Genomic DNA, 15,346 nt, shown 5'->3' with positions numbered 1-15,346 from the left:
CCACCAAAAAGTAAAGTTAAGGTGATCCCAGTTCTTCCAATTGCGAGTAACCATTTGCATGGTTATCCCGGTCATAATAATGAGCAGCTGACTTTTATATCTGTCCAATGAGGGCTTCAGATGTAATATCATCCCACATATTCAATTCAATTCAATGGAATTGTCAAAGAAAAATTTACACCAACATAAATCACATTACTGTAATCCTGTCAAGAAGTCACCAGGGCGTACAGAAGTATAGCACAGTTAGAGGCATCAATATATTCTTGAACCAAATAAATGAGTCGAAGGGCATTGAAACCAGACTTTAAGACCACAGAAAATTGACCTGCAAAAGTAAGTTGGTAATTCAAACTAATACCGAGATAATGGAAAAAGTCAACAAGACTATGGGAGATTCGCAAAGATTTGGTGCTACAATCAGTGGGATTGAAGCCAGTCCAGTACTTAATCCAGACAGCATTGCAGTGAAAAGAGATCAAGGCAGTTGAGATCATGAGAGACTATCAAAATATCAGCCTCACAAAAACAGGATGTAAAGGAGTGTTCTTGAATTAATGTAGCAAGATGGCTAATAAACATATTTAAAAGAAGTGGTGACAGGACAGAATCCTGGAGAACCCCACAGGAAAGTAAGTATAATGGTGAGGAAGAGGAAGAAAGGAGAACTGAAAATGAACATTGTGACAAAAATGAAGAACAGTACTTGAAATGCCAATTTTGACAAATCTATGTAGTATAAGATCATGGGCAATCAAGTCAAATGCAATCCTTAAATATCCTCAACTGTTAAGGAGTGATGTAACCAGGGCTGGTTTTACATAATAACATAAGAATAGCCTTACTGGGTCATACCAATGGTCCATCAAGCCCAGTAGCCCGTTCTCACGATTGCCAATCCAAGTCACTAGTACCTGGCCAGAACCCAAGGAATAGCAATATTCCATGTTTGCCCATATCTTTTGCCCATATCTTTCTCAATGACAGACTATGGACTTTTCCTCCAGGAACTTGTCCAAACTTTTCTTAAAAACATGCTGGGGGCCCTCTTCTACCTGCCCGTCTCCCAATTTCCCCATCCACCTGTAAATGACTTCTTCACACACAAAACAGACAAACCTTCACCAAATATAGAACAATGGATCACAAATTAGAAATAGAAATATGAAAACCAAAGCTGAACTGGAAATCCCAAAAAGGTAAACCCAGCAAGTACTGTACTTCATTTTGAACACAATCAGTCGCATAACCTTGAGAGGCGGCAGGACCTCACACTTTGAGCTTAGGCCCCCTCAAAATGACCATCTCCCTTGCTGAAGCTGGTGGGGATCCCCAAGCTTCACCAACTGACCTCCACCACCCCCCTACCGAGGTCGAGTGACCAGAACTTTCCAAGTTCTGCAGCTGGCAGCAATGTTGCAGAACTATTGCTGCTGCCTTCCCTCCTCCCTGCCCCCGCTAGGCTTTCAAGCTTTCATGAAAGCAGTGGAAGCTTGAGGATGTTGTCATTAGCTTTATGTCTTGTGAAAAATTCACTGGCCTTGGCAGCGATTCAGAAAAGTTGCCCGCAACTCTCCTTCCTGCTTTCTGTCTGCCGTGGTCCATTCCCCAATGATGCAACTTCCTGTTTCCACCTGGGTGGATCACGGCAGACGGAAAGCAGAAAAGGGAGTCTTGGACAATGTTTCTGAAATGCTGCTGAGGCCGGCAGATTTTTCAGCAACACAGAAGGTGGAGCGACATTGGACTGACGCGGAGAGAAGAGGGGAAGACATGCTTGTCCACGGGGGCTCCCTAGAGCCTTGGGGCCTAGGGCAGCTGCCCTGTTTTTTCCCCCCTAATGCCGTAACCCCTGTCTCAGTGCTGTGCCCTGGTCTAAAACCCATCGTGGTGGTGAAGAACCTTTGAAGATTTAATATGTTGTAATAGCTGTCAGAAAACAGCTTTCTTAGTCAGCTTTGACATAAATCTCAAGTTTAAAAATTGGGCGACAACTCGAAGGTAATGATGGCTTTAGTACAGCATGTTTCCATTCAGCAGGAACAGAGCAGAATGCAGACTATTATTGATTATGGCAAGAAGAAGTGATAACAAACCTTGATATGCCACTTTCAGCCAAAATGAGGGGAAAAGATCAAGAACACAAGATTACAAGAAAAGAGAGAATCTGTGAAAGATTAGTTAATGAGATTTGGTTAAATTCAGAACAAATACTATGAAAGTTTGGTAAGAGGTGTGTTGTAGAGGGCGCTTTAGGGGAAAAGGAATATTTAGGTGGGCATGCCACAGGAGGCCCTACAGTTAAGAGAATGGAGAGGTTAGAGTTCTAATTTGTATACCCCCCTTTGGTTCAAAGAACTTCTTGATTGAGTTGGAATAAGGAGATGCTTTGAGTTGTTCTAAAGGCCAGAAGTGGAACTCCTGGATGAAGATAGATATAAGGCAATTCTACAACAAGATGCTTACATTTACATACCAACTGGGTGCCATGAGCTGCGCAGACATTTGGTCTAGGACTGCCAGGCTACTGCTGGATGTTGTGGCGGCCATTTCCATGGAGTCACTAGAGATAGGAGTGAGAGGGTTCACTCCTTCCCCATCACCCGCTGGACCACAAGGGAGTTCAGGTAGGCTGGGGAGGGGGGCTATTCTGACTGGGGGGTTGGTGTATTCACTTGTCAGGAGAGTGGTAGGGGAGATATGGATACAAGACTTATGTGCGTCTCAGCTGATGTATTTCACCCAGAGAGTGGTAGAAAACCGGAACGCTCTTCCGGAGGCTGTTACAGGGGAAAACACCCTCCAGGGATTCAAGACAAAGTTAGACAAGTTCCTGCTGAACCAGAACGTACGCAGGTAGGGCTGGTCTCAGGGCACTGGTCCTTGACCTAGGGGCCGCCGTGGGAGCGGCCTGCTGGGCACGATGGACCACTGGTCTGACCCAGCAGCAGCAATTCTTAGGTTCTTATGTAACACTGACTAGGCTATCAAATAAGGAAAAATACTGAGCTGTTTAATGAACTGTCTTAAGTGAAATGGAGAACAAACTCATATCAAGTTAATTTTACTACCAGGCCTCAAACACCCAGGGCACTACTTGTTGATTTTTCGTGCTCTTACAAGGGTGATGTGTTCATCATCGATCTTGGTATAATCATGCATATATTTTGATATTTTTTTTTAATTGCTTTTTTTACAGGCTCAAGAATGGAAATGTGCTTATGATTAAATGAAGGAAAGGCACTGAATGTTGACCAGATAAAGAAGTTTCCTGACTGAGCCTGAAGATGATTCATGGCAGCTGGAGCAATGAAAATCTTGGAATAGAAGTGGGGAAAAGCAGTCTCTGACAGAGTTAGAACAGAAGCCATTTCCAAGCATCTCCTATATCCAGTCTAAATGTAAGGCACACATGAACTGGCAATAAGTTTCTATACAATGATAAAGAGAACTCTCTATTTGAAATCAGTAATTGGCATCAGGGCTTTTTTTGAGGTGGTACTCAGAGGTAGTGAGAACCGGCGCCTTTTCCATTGCTTATTAAAATGACCCGAGAGCACAGGTTCTGCACACTCAGTGCTGCCTTTTCATAGATTCTGTGGATGGTTAAAGGGGGCCTGGCTACTGTGAGGTGGGACCCTCAGTGATCACCCTGCGCTTGAAGAATGGCCTGGTATTTGAGTATCTGCATCTATTTTGCTAGAAAAAAATGCGTTGGCTACCAAACCATCTAATATGACAGTAACTCGTAAACTTTTTGAAGCTGCGGCACACTAAACTCAGGGTTGCGTCTGGAGGGTGCGGACGTCGACGTGATGATGTGCATGTGTGACATCATCGTGTGCATGTGTGACATCATCACGTTGACACCCACACATGCAGAGAGGCCTTCCAGATGGGACCCTGAGCTTGTTATTATTATGCCAGTGGAAGGGGTGAGAAAGGAGGACAGGTGCAGAGAGGAGCCAGCGCCTCATGGCATACCTAGAATCTCACCGCAGCACATAGTTTGCGATACACTGTAATATGAAATGGTTCAGTTTGGCCTCAGACACAATCCTCGGATCAAAGAGAATTATGCAAACAGCCTCTGCTAGAACTTTGTCCAATAGTGAGGCTGATGTAATGAGCTGTGCATGAGAGCTGTGAGCTGAAGTTCAGTGCCCTGTTTCCTAATGCGCAATTAAAACTACCTTTCTTGCCCAATGCTGTATATGAATTAAGAACATAAGAATAGCCTTACTAGGTCAGACCAGTGGTCCATCTAGTTCAGTATCCCATCTTCACAGTGGCCAATCCAGGTCACAAGTACCTGGGAAAAACCCAAATAGTAGCAGCATTCCATGCCACCGATCCAGGGCAAGCAGTGGCTTCTCCTATGTCTGTCTCAACAGCAGTTTATGGACTTTTCCTTCAGGAACTTGCCTAAACTTTTTATGAAACCAGCTACATTAACTGCTCTTACCACATCCTCTGGCAACACATTCCAGAGCTTAACTATTCTCTGAGTGAAAAAATATTTCCTCCTATTGGTTTAAAAAGTATTTCACTGTAGCTTCATCGAGTGTCCACTAGTCTTTGTAATTTTTGAAGGAGTAAAAAAAATCAATCCACTTGAATCTGTTCCACACCACTCAGGATTTTGTAGACTTCAATCATATCTCCCTCAGCTGTCTCTTTCCCAAGCTGAAGAGCCCTAACCTCTTTAGTCTTTCTCAGAGGAGTTCCATCCCTTTTATCACCTTGGTCACTCTTCTATGAAACTTTTCTAGTTCTGCTATATCTTTTTTGAGATAAGGTGACCAGAATTGAATACAGATCCACCCTCGCCTAGTATGGAATAAGTAATCACATAGTATAAATAAAAATATGTAGACAAAAGTTAAACTGAACCATCAAGAAGCCAGACTCTGCATACAATGCAACATCACAGAAACAGTGATACATGTCCCCTAATACTGTGCAAAATATAAAGATAGCAAATATAAATTTGAAAAAACTGACAAAGAACAATCACCACTTTACAAATTAAGGCCCTCTTTTACTAAGCCTTGGTAGAGGTTTCTCCCTTCCTTCTCTATGGTCTGGCATCTCTCTTGCCTCTCCTCTCCCTTTCCTGGTCTTCCTTCTCCCTTCTTCTCCACGATTGGGTGCAGCATTTCTCTCCCCCTCTCTCTTTTCCTTCCTCTCTTTGTCATGTCCTCCTCCACCCCTCTCTCCCTTCCTTCCTTTCTTTGTCATGTCCTCTTCCACCCCATCATCAGCGTAGCCTTCACAACTCATTGCTCTTGCTGGCTTCAGACCTTTCTGTCTGCTTCCTGCTTCTGCGAAAGCAGGACCCAGGAGAGAAGAAGGTCCGACGCTGGCAGAGCAGTAAATTGTGAACGCTGCCACTGCCAGAAGAAATTGCCGGAGTTGGACCATGATGCCAGTCCTTGCTGGGAACACCCCCTTATGGGCTGCACCTGGGGTGGACCTCTCCCCCTACCCTGGGGCGACTAGCATCTCTCTCATTCCCTCTACATCCAGTATCTGTCTACCCATCTCTTCCCCCTCCCCTCATTTATGGGCCTCTCATTTCTTTTTCTAGGCTCCTCTCCCCACCTTTGATCCAGCATTCTGCCCCCTCTCTCTCATCCCCCCCCCCGAGCTAACTTAAAATAGTTCCAGGGAGCCCTATAGCCCAGCATCTCTTCCCCTTCTCCCCAGCATGATCCCATGTTTCCCTCCTTTCCCCCTCGCCTTCCTGTCTGCAGATGCCATTTTCTGTGGCAGCGACTCAGATCAGTTGCCTTGGGGCTTTCTCTCTGCCGTATTTTGGCTTCACCTCCAATGCACCTTCTGAAGCAGCAGAGAAAGATCTTTGAGGCAGTCAATAGGAGTTGCTGCCACAGGAAATTGATTGTGTGGATTGAAGGGGTGCAACGTTGGGCCATGGTGGGAAAAAGATGTGAGATGCTGGGCCATAGGGCTTCTGGAACTTTGGGGGCCAAAGCAACTGCCCCTAATGCCAGTCCTGCGTGTATGCAGGACTCAGTAGACAATTTGGCATTATTGGAGCAGCGCATTAGATACCGCCCTGAACTCCTCAGGCCTGAAGCATGTATCTACTGTGCCTACCCTTTAATCTGGCCCTGGACAAATATGATTAGGCCCAGATTCCTTAAATAACCTGGGCCAATCAGAGCCAGGATGCAATGGGGAGGGGAAGGCCAGCCATTTGAAGAGGTGGGCTAGCTGGCCGGATGGAATAAGCTTCCCTCTGGCTAGCCACCTGAAAATAAGGTAAGGGGGAAAGGGCAGTGGTCGTCGGAGGCACAGAGGGGGTTGTATGGTGGCGGGAGAGCGTGGCAACTCTCCCACTGCTGAGGGGAGTTGGGGAGTATTGGTTGGTGGCGGGAGAGATTGGGCATCTCTCCCGCTGTCAAGGGGAGTTGGGGGGTATTGGTTGGCAGAGGTAGACATTGGGCTTCTCTTTCCTGGGGTGTCTCTCCGAGTACTGCACCAGACATCTTGTACATGAATACAGGATGTCAGGTGCAGTACTCGGAGACACACCCCAAGAAAATGACTTGGGAGTACTGGTCGACAAGTCAATGAAGCCATCTGCGCAATGCGTGGCAGCGGTGAAAAGGGCAAACAGAATGCTTGGAATGATTAAGAAGGGGATCACGAACAGATCGGAGAAGGTTATCATGCCGCTGTACCGGGCCATGGTACGCCCTCACCTGGGATACTGCGTCCAGCACTGGTTGCCGTACTTAAAGAAGGACATAGTACTACTCGAAAGGGTCCAGAGAATAGCGACTAAAGTGGTTAAGGGGCTGGAGGAGTTGTCATACAGTGAAAGATTAGAGAAACTGGGCCTCTTCTCCCTTGAAAAGAGGAGACTGAGAGGGGACATGATTGAAACCTTCAAGATAATGAAGGGAATAGATTTAGTAGATAAAGACAGGTTGTTCACCCTCTCCAAGGTTGGGAGAACGAGAGGGCACTCGCTAAAGTTAAAAGGGGATAGATTCCATAAAACATAAGGAAGTTCTTTTTCACCCAGAGACTGGTGGAAAACTGGAACGCTCTTCTGGAGGCTGTCGTAGGGGAAAACACCCTCCAGGGATTCAAGACAAAGTTAGACAAGTTCCTGCAAAACTAGAATGTACGCAGGTAGGGCTGGTCTCGGTTAGGGTGCTGGTCTTTGACCTGGGGGCCACTGCGGGAGCCGACTGATGGGCACGATGGACCACTGGTCTGACCCAGCAGCGGCAATTCTTATGTTCTTATGTTCCACTGCCGGGAAGATATGTCGGTTGGCAGTGGGAGAGATTAGGCATCTCTCACGCTGTTTTTTTTTGGGGGGGGGTTGTTTATTCTACACCTGTGCCCATCACTATAACCAACAATGGACACATGCAAATTTAGCAAGTCTTTGCTACTCTCCGCCAACCTCATTTGCATGAGCGTTTTTTGGAGAATGACTTGCTTTTTTATAATCATTACTATAACGGCTGCGATAGCAGCTCGTCAGTTTTTTATGCTTTTTTAAAAAAAACCTAGCCCTAGTTCCCTATTAAAGAGTTTTACCAGGGCACACTTAATCCTGAGAGTGGCTCTCTCAAGCTGGACAGCAGGAGACCTCTACAGGTTGCTGCAAGAGGATTGAGCTCCTGAATGAGCCACATCCCATTTTAGCATATCCATGCAGAAGTTAGAACAGAAGTTACATGATCAGCTAAAGGGACCAAATTTCAGAAAGAATGGAGGCAGGCTAGATGTGGTGCTTCAAAGGGGCAGTGTGGGTCTGAAAGATTTTTGTATGGGGGCATGGGAAAAACTGAAGGTTTGTCTAGGATGCCTATTCCCCTTGTCATGGAATGAAGAAAACAAATGAGACATAGCACTGCCGGGATACAAATTCTATCGCGAGGACAGGTCAGGAGGAGGAATAGCTCTATACATAAAAGAAAGCATACACTCGACCAGAGTGGACACAGCAGCGACGACCAACAAATTGGAATCGCTATAGGTTAAAATACCGGGAAGGATAGGGCCCGAGATAAAGATGGGCCTGTACTATCGTCCACCTGGGCAAAACGAAACTACCGATGAAGAAATGGAAGCTGAGATGAAACGGGAATGCAAAAACGGTAACACGATCATTATGGGAGACTTCAACTATCCCGGAATAGACTGGAGTCTTGGAAACTCAAAATGCGTCAGGGAGACCGGATTCCTGGAAGCTATACAGGACTGCTTCATGGATCAGCTTGTCAGAGAACCGACAAGAGGAAATGCCACTCTGGATCTAATCCTTAATGGGCTAAGAGGACCTGCAAAGGACATGGAAGTAGTGGGACCGTTGGGAAACAGCGATCATAACATGATCAAGTTCAAAGTTGAAGTAGGAATACCAAAGGGAAAGAGAACCACAGCGACAACTTTTAACTTCAAAAAAGGAAACTATGAAGCAATGAGGGTAATGGTAAGGAAGAAACTCAGGAACAACACAAAGAAATGGCAGACTGTAGAGCAAGCCTGGTCTTTATTCAAGGACACGGTAAGCGAGACGCAAAATCGGTATATCCCCAGATTCAGAAAAGGGTGCAAAAAGAGTCGAAGAAAAGACCCGGCGTGGATAACTAAAGAAGTGAAGAAAGCGATAGGGGATAAGAAGAATTCATTCAAGAAATGGAAAAAGGGCAAAACCGAGGAGAACAGGAAGTATCAAAAAGAATGTCACCTCGTGGTTGGGAAAAAAAAAAAAGAGAATATGAAGAGAGGCTAGCCAGAGAAGCACGAAATTTAAAACCGTTCTTCAGATATGTTAAAGGGAAGCAGCCAGCTAGGGAGGAGGTGGGACCGCTGGATGACAGAGATAGGAAGGGAGTGGTAAAGGAGGAGAAAGAAGTGGCGGAAAGACTAAACATGTTCTTTTCATCAGTATTTACAAAAGAAGACACATCCAACATACCGGAACCTGAACAAATCTTCAAAGGAGACCAAACAGAGAAATTAACATCCATGAAGTAAGCCTTGAGGACGTATACAGGCAGATAGAAAAATTAAAATCTGGCCAGGCCCGGATGGAATCCACCCTAGAGTATTGAAAGAACTAAAGGAGGAAATAGTGAACTACTACAGCAGGTTTGTAATCTATCCCTGAAAACAGGAGGATTGGAAGATAGCCAATGTTACGCCCATCTTTAAAAAGGGATCGAGAGGTGACCCGTAGAACTACAGACTGGTAAGTCTGACCTCGGTTCCGGGGAAAATGGTGGAAGCGCTGATAAAAGATAACATTGAGGAGCATCTAGAGAGGCATAAACTTATGAAAACAAGCCAACATGGCTTCTGCAAGGGAAGATTGTGCCTGACGAACTTATTGCACTTCTTCGAAGGAATTAACAAACGGATGGATAAAGGGGACCCCATAGACATTGTATACTTAGACTTCCAAAAAGCCTTTGACAAGGTACCCCCATGAACGCCTACTTCGGAAACTAAACAACCATGGGGTGGAAGGAGACGTACACAGATGGATCAGGAATTGGTTGGCGGGCAGAAAGCAAAGGGTAGGAGTGAAGGGCCACTACTCGGACTGGAGGAAAGTCACTAGAGGTGTTCCGCAGGGGTCAGTGCTTGGACCACTGCTATTCAATGTATTTATAAATGATCTAGAAATGGGGACAAAGAGCGAAGTAATAAAATTTGCAGATGACACCAAGCTATTCATTGGGGCTAGGACTAAAGAGGACTGCGAAGATTTACAAAGGGACCTAAACAAACTAGGGGAGTGGGCGACGAGATGGCAAATGAATTTCAATGTAGAGAAATGCAAAGTCTTACACATAGGAAACAGAAACCCGAGGTACAGCTACACAATGGGAGGGCTGTTATTGAGTGAGAGTTCCCAAGAAAGAGACTTGGGGGTAATAGTGGACATGACAATGAAGCCATCGGCACAATGCGCAGCGGCTGCTAAGAAAGCAAATAGAATGCTAGGAATAATCAAGAAGGGTATTACAAGCAGAACGAAAGAAGTTATCCTGCCGTTGTATCGGGCAATGGTGCGCCCGCATCTGGAGTACTGCGTCCAATATTGGTCGCTGTACCTAAAGAAGGATATGGCGATACTCGAGAGGGTTCAGAAGAGAGCGACGCGTTTGATGAAAGGTATGGAAAACCTTTCATACGCTGAAAGATTAGAGAGACTGGGGCTTTTTTTGCTGGAGAAGCGGAGACTTAGAGGGGATATGATAGAGACTTATAAGATCATGAAGGTCATAGAGAAAGTGGAGAGGGACAGATTCTTCAAACTTTCGACAACTACAAGAACGAGAGGGCATTCTGAAAAATTAAAAGGAAACAGATTCAGAACCAATGCTAGGAAGTTCTTCTTCACCCAACGGGTGGTGGACACCTGGAACGCGCATCCAGAGGGAGTGATAGGACAGGGTACAGTATTGGAGTTCAAGAAGGGATTGGACAATTTTCTGAAGGAAAAGGGGATAGAAGTGTATAGATAGAGGGCTAGTATACAGGTCCTGGACCTGATGGGCCACTGCGTGAGCGGACTGCTGGGCATGATGGACCTTAGGTTTGACCCAGCAGAGGCAAGGCTTATGTTCTTATGCCTAAGGAATGCTTCCAAATTTTATGGAACTCTAAATACAAAGCCCAGGCATGCCACAGGGTACAACAAATACTGGATTATTCTGTACCTTATGACAAGGAACAAGATGATTGTACCAGTGGGAAACTAGTGCAAAGGTTATGCAAACATTGCGCAAAATGTGGCTTGGCAGAGTTAGGTTACGGCTGGAGCCACAATAGACTAATACTTTCAGGATTTTGTAATATGTACAGAAGAGGATTAACAGTCAGCTCCTGCTCTCACTGTTCACACATCCAGAAAGCCATCTTTCATAAACATGATTAAAGTACTCTACACTGCACCTACTACCAATGTCAGAATTAATGAATTGACGTCTACATCATTTCATCCAACCAGAAAGCCTTTTATTAAAGGCCTACTGTCCCTTTTTGCTCTGTATCCTGGAATGAAAATGTATTTTTTAAAAATGTTTCCTCCTTTCCTCTCTCTCCTTTGTGGTCTGATTAATAAGCCACCAAATTTACTTAAGGAAACATGTGACGCATGGTACTCTTTGGAGGGGAGGGGCAGGTTGAATGGAATGAATAATAAAACAAAATCAAGTGTGATTTATATATTTTTCTATCTTAGTTCAATCAATTATATTATCTTGTCTTGATTACTGTAACGCTATCTACCTCGGCATTACAAAAATTTGTCTTCATAGATTACGATTAATTCAGAATACTGCTGCGAAGCTGATCTTTGGAAAACGTAAATTTGACCTTGTGACCCCTTTGCTTCAGAGCCTTCATTGGCTCCCGGTTTATTTTAGAATTCAATTTAAATGCGCTTATATTTCTTTTAAAATTCTACATGGTATCTTTAATCCTCTTATTCCTTTATTTTGAAATGTTTACCGACAATTTAAACTCTCCCTTACTTCTAAAAAAGGGATTAAAGCAGTCAAGATCTTCAGTCAATCTTTGGTCTTTAAACTCTCTCAACTCTGGAATGATCTCCCCTTTTTTTAAGGAATTCCAGTTCATTTCGATTTTTCTGTAAATCTTTAAAAACTACTCTATTTGCCAAACATTTTGAAAATTAATTCTTTTGAAATTTTGCTATTATCTTCTATTTATCATTTGTAAATCATTCCCTGCTTATTTAATTGCTGTAAACCGAGTTGAGCCTTCTCAGAATGACGACTCGGTATACAAAGTTAAGCTTTAGTTTAGTTTAGTTTATATTTAATCATCAGACATCACTGTCAAGAGATTTCAAAGGATAGAGTTTAATCACAAGATGCCATCTCCATCTGTAGAAGGCAACACAGCCAACAACTGTTAGTAAATTACACAGTTCAGTGACTAGAGGCTCCTTTTACAAAGGCGCGGTAGCGATTTAACATGTGTAATACCGTGTGCTAAACCGCCGGCCGTGCTAGCCGCTACCGCCGTCTCCTCCAGCGCGGGGTTAGCGCGTGATGAAAAGTCACGCGTGTTAAACCCGCTAGCGCAACTTCGTAAAAGGAGCCCTTGGTGTTACCATACACCAATTATCAAGAAGGCAAGTTTAGTCACTAGGCTGCACAGTAGAATTTACAGCAAAGAAAATTAAATATATATACACAGTAGACTCTCTGTTAACTGGAATTCAATTAACCAGAATTCTCAAGCAACCAGAAAAAAATCTAAGAAATACTGTAATACTTTAAATAAAAATGAAAATATAATTAATTTATGGCAGAAATTTAAGTGTAAACTTGGCACGCCACACCTGAGTACGTCCATGCTTTGCCTACCATATGTCTGGTAGTTTGTCTGGAACAGTTTATGGTATGGGGTATAATACAGTATACCCCCGCGAATTCGCCGTTTGCGGACTCAGTCATTCACGGTATTTTCTGACCGCCTCTTCTGGTCAGAAAATACCACGAATGACTGACCAACTGCTCTTACCAGTTCCGCATAACCAGCCTTCACTTTCCCAACCTGCAGTCTTCCCTCGCTTCAGCCTTCACCTGGGGACTCATAAGGGGCTGGGGCGCGCGAGCTCGGGGAGTCTGACTGCAGTGATCGCTGGGACAGGAGGATGAGGGAGAGTGCCGATTACAGTACTCTTCTGATATTCGCGGTCACTCTGCGAACGTAACCCCCGTGAATTTCGGGGGAGTACTGTATTAGTGAGGCCTATTTTTAATAGGAACTCTCAAGCAACCAGAAACTACATTTATCCGGCATCTATCAATCCCCATGGGTGCTGGTTAACTGAGAGTTTACTGTATCTGAATAACAATCAGTGCAGCAGAGGGATGGAGGTGCATAGAGGGGAGCTTGAGGAATATGCCTCGTGTGTGTGTGTGTGTCTATCTATAGATGTGTTTGCATGTGTGTGTGTGTATATGTATCTGTGGATGAATATCTCTGCGTATGTCTTTGCATGCTTATCTGTTTATGTATGCTTATAGTTGTGGCTGTGTTCTTGTACTACTACTACTACATATTGTTTCTATAGCGCTGCTAGAAGTATGCAGCACTGTACATTAAAACACAAGAGACAGTCCCTGCTCAGTAGAGCTTACAATCTACTTAAAGCGACAAACAGGGCAGGTAGGGGGTTAGGGAGTTTCTCAGGCACTGGTACTCTACAAGCTTCTGTGTATATAAGGGAGTGGGTTCCAGTCTCAGGGTGGTCCATTACTGGATTTGCATCCCAGTGTCCCCCACAGAATACTTCAGGGACAGTAGAATGCTTTTCTGTTTGGGAAGCCCCCAACCTCTACCCCCAGCTCCGCCCCCAACCCCTGCATCTCCCCTTCCCTTACCTACTAACTAATAATGCCCTCCCATGGCATAAGAACATAAGAATAGCCTTACATAGAAACATAGAAAGATGACGGCAGAAAAGGGCTATAGCCCATCAAGTCTGCCCACTCTTCTGACCCACCCCGTTAAGTCTGAGTGCTAATGACTTAGTTCCTTAACTCTACCCTCGTAGGGATCCCTCGTGTATGTCCGATTTATTCTTAAAGTCAAGCACGCTGGTGGCCTTGATCACCTGCATTGGAAGCTTGTTCTAGTTATCTACTACCCTTTCTGTGAAGAAATACCTCCTGGTGTCACCATTAAATTTCTCTCCTCTCAGTTTGAGCGGGTGCCCCCTTGTGACCGAGGGGCCTTACTGGGTCCTTACTAGGACCAATGGGTCCTTACTGGGTCCTTACTAGGACCAATGGGACCAATGGTCCTTCAAGCCCAGTAGCCCACAGTTGCCAATCCAGGTCACTAGTACCTGGCCAAAACCCAAATAATAGCAACATTCCATGCTACCGATCCAGGGCAAACAGTGGCTTCCCCCATGTCTGTCTCAATAACAGACTATAGACTTTTCCTCCAGGAAATTGTCCAAACCTTTCTTAAAATCAGCTACGCTATCCGCTCTTACCACAACCTCCAGCAATGCGTTCCAGAGCTTAACTATTCTCTGAGTGAAAAAAAAATTTCCCTGTAACATCCCCTAGTCTTTGGAGTAAAAAAACAATCTACTTATACCCATTCTACACCACTCAAGATTTTGTAGACTTCCATCATATCTCCCTCAGCTGTCTCTTTTCCAAGCTGAAGAGCCCTAATCTTTTTCGTCTTTTCTCATACGAGAGGAGTTCCATCCCCTTTATCATCTTGGTCACTCTTCTTTGAACCTTTTGTAGTTCCACTAAATCTTTCTTGAGATAAGGTGACCAAAATTGAATACAGTACTCACGATGAGGTTGCACCATGAAGTGATACAGAGCAGTGGAGTAGCGAAGGTTAGAGGTGCCCAAGGCAGAATTACCCCTCCCCTCTTCTCTGTCCCCAGCTCATTCCCCATCCCCCTCTGTTGCACGCACACGCCCCTTCGCTTCCCCACTGTGAGCAGCATCAGCATCACTAACTTTCTGCCCACGCTGGTGTCAGCTCTCCCTCTGATCTCACTTCCTAGGCATGGGACCTGAAGTGACAGAGGGAGAGCTAACACTGGCACAAGCAACAGGTTGGAATTTCTGCTTGCACTGGTGAAGAGCTAGAGGTATGGTGAGGGTAGGGGGGGGAGAGTAAAGATGTGCTCATGGGGGGGAAGGAGTGGGAAGAAGCAGGGGGGCAGAGAGGAGGATGGGAGCTGGTGCCACCCCCCTTACTTTGCCACTGATACAGAGGCATTATAATAGTCTTGTTAACCATCCCCTTTTTGTAATTCCTAGGATCTTGTTTGCTTTTTTGGCCACTGCCGCACATTGGGTGGAAGGTTTCAGCGTATTGTCTACAATGACACACAGATCTTTTTCTTGGGCACTAATCCCCAAGGTGGACCCTAGCATCCGGTAACTGTGATTTGGGTTATTCTTCCCAATATGCATCACTCTGCATTTGTCCACACTAAATTTCATCTGCCATTTGGACACCCAGTCTTCCAATTTCCTAAGCTCTGCCTGCAATTTTCACAATCTGCATGCATTTTAACTTTGAACAGTTTAGTGTCATCTGCAAATTTAATGACCTCACTCGTCATTCCAATTTCCAGATCATTTATAAATAAGTTAAATTGCAATGGTTCCAGTACAGATCCCTATGGCACACCACTATTTACCCTCCTCCATTGAGAAAAATGGCCATTTAACTCCACCTTCTGTTTTCTATCTGGTTACCAATTCCTAATTCACACCTGAACATTACCCTCCTATCCCAGCATCCCTTTCTTACCTCTCAACCCACC

The 15,346-nt window shown here is 44.8% G+C and overlaps 1 protein-coding gene across 1 annotated transcript in view; it reads left to right on the top strand.

Annotated features, from left to right (window-relative positions):
• LOC117363070 (cytosolic purine 5'-nucleotidase-like) overlaps positions 1 to 15,346 on the top strand; it is a 189,691-nt gene that overhangs the window by 48,690 nt on the left and 125,655 nt on the right. The window contains exon 2 of the mRNA XM_033950316.1: positions 3,200 to 3,401. The gene's annotated coding sequence lies outside the window, so the exon portion shown is untranslated. The remainder of the gene's footprint in view (positions 1 to 3,199; positions 3,402 to 15,346) is intronic.

This window comes from Geotrypetes seraphini, chromosome 6, assembly GCF_902459505.1.
Source record: "Geotrypetes seraphini chromosome 6, aGeoSer1.1, whole genome shotgun sequence".
Taxonomy (NCBI): domain Eukaryota; kingdom Metazoa; phylum Chordata; class Amphibia; order Gymnophiona; family Dermophiidae; genus Geotrypetes; species Geotrypetes seraphini.
Note: the sequence above shows the minus strand (reverse complement) of the source record. Positions and strands in the feature narration are given on the sequence as shown.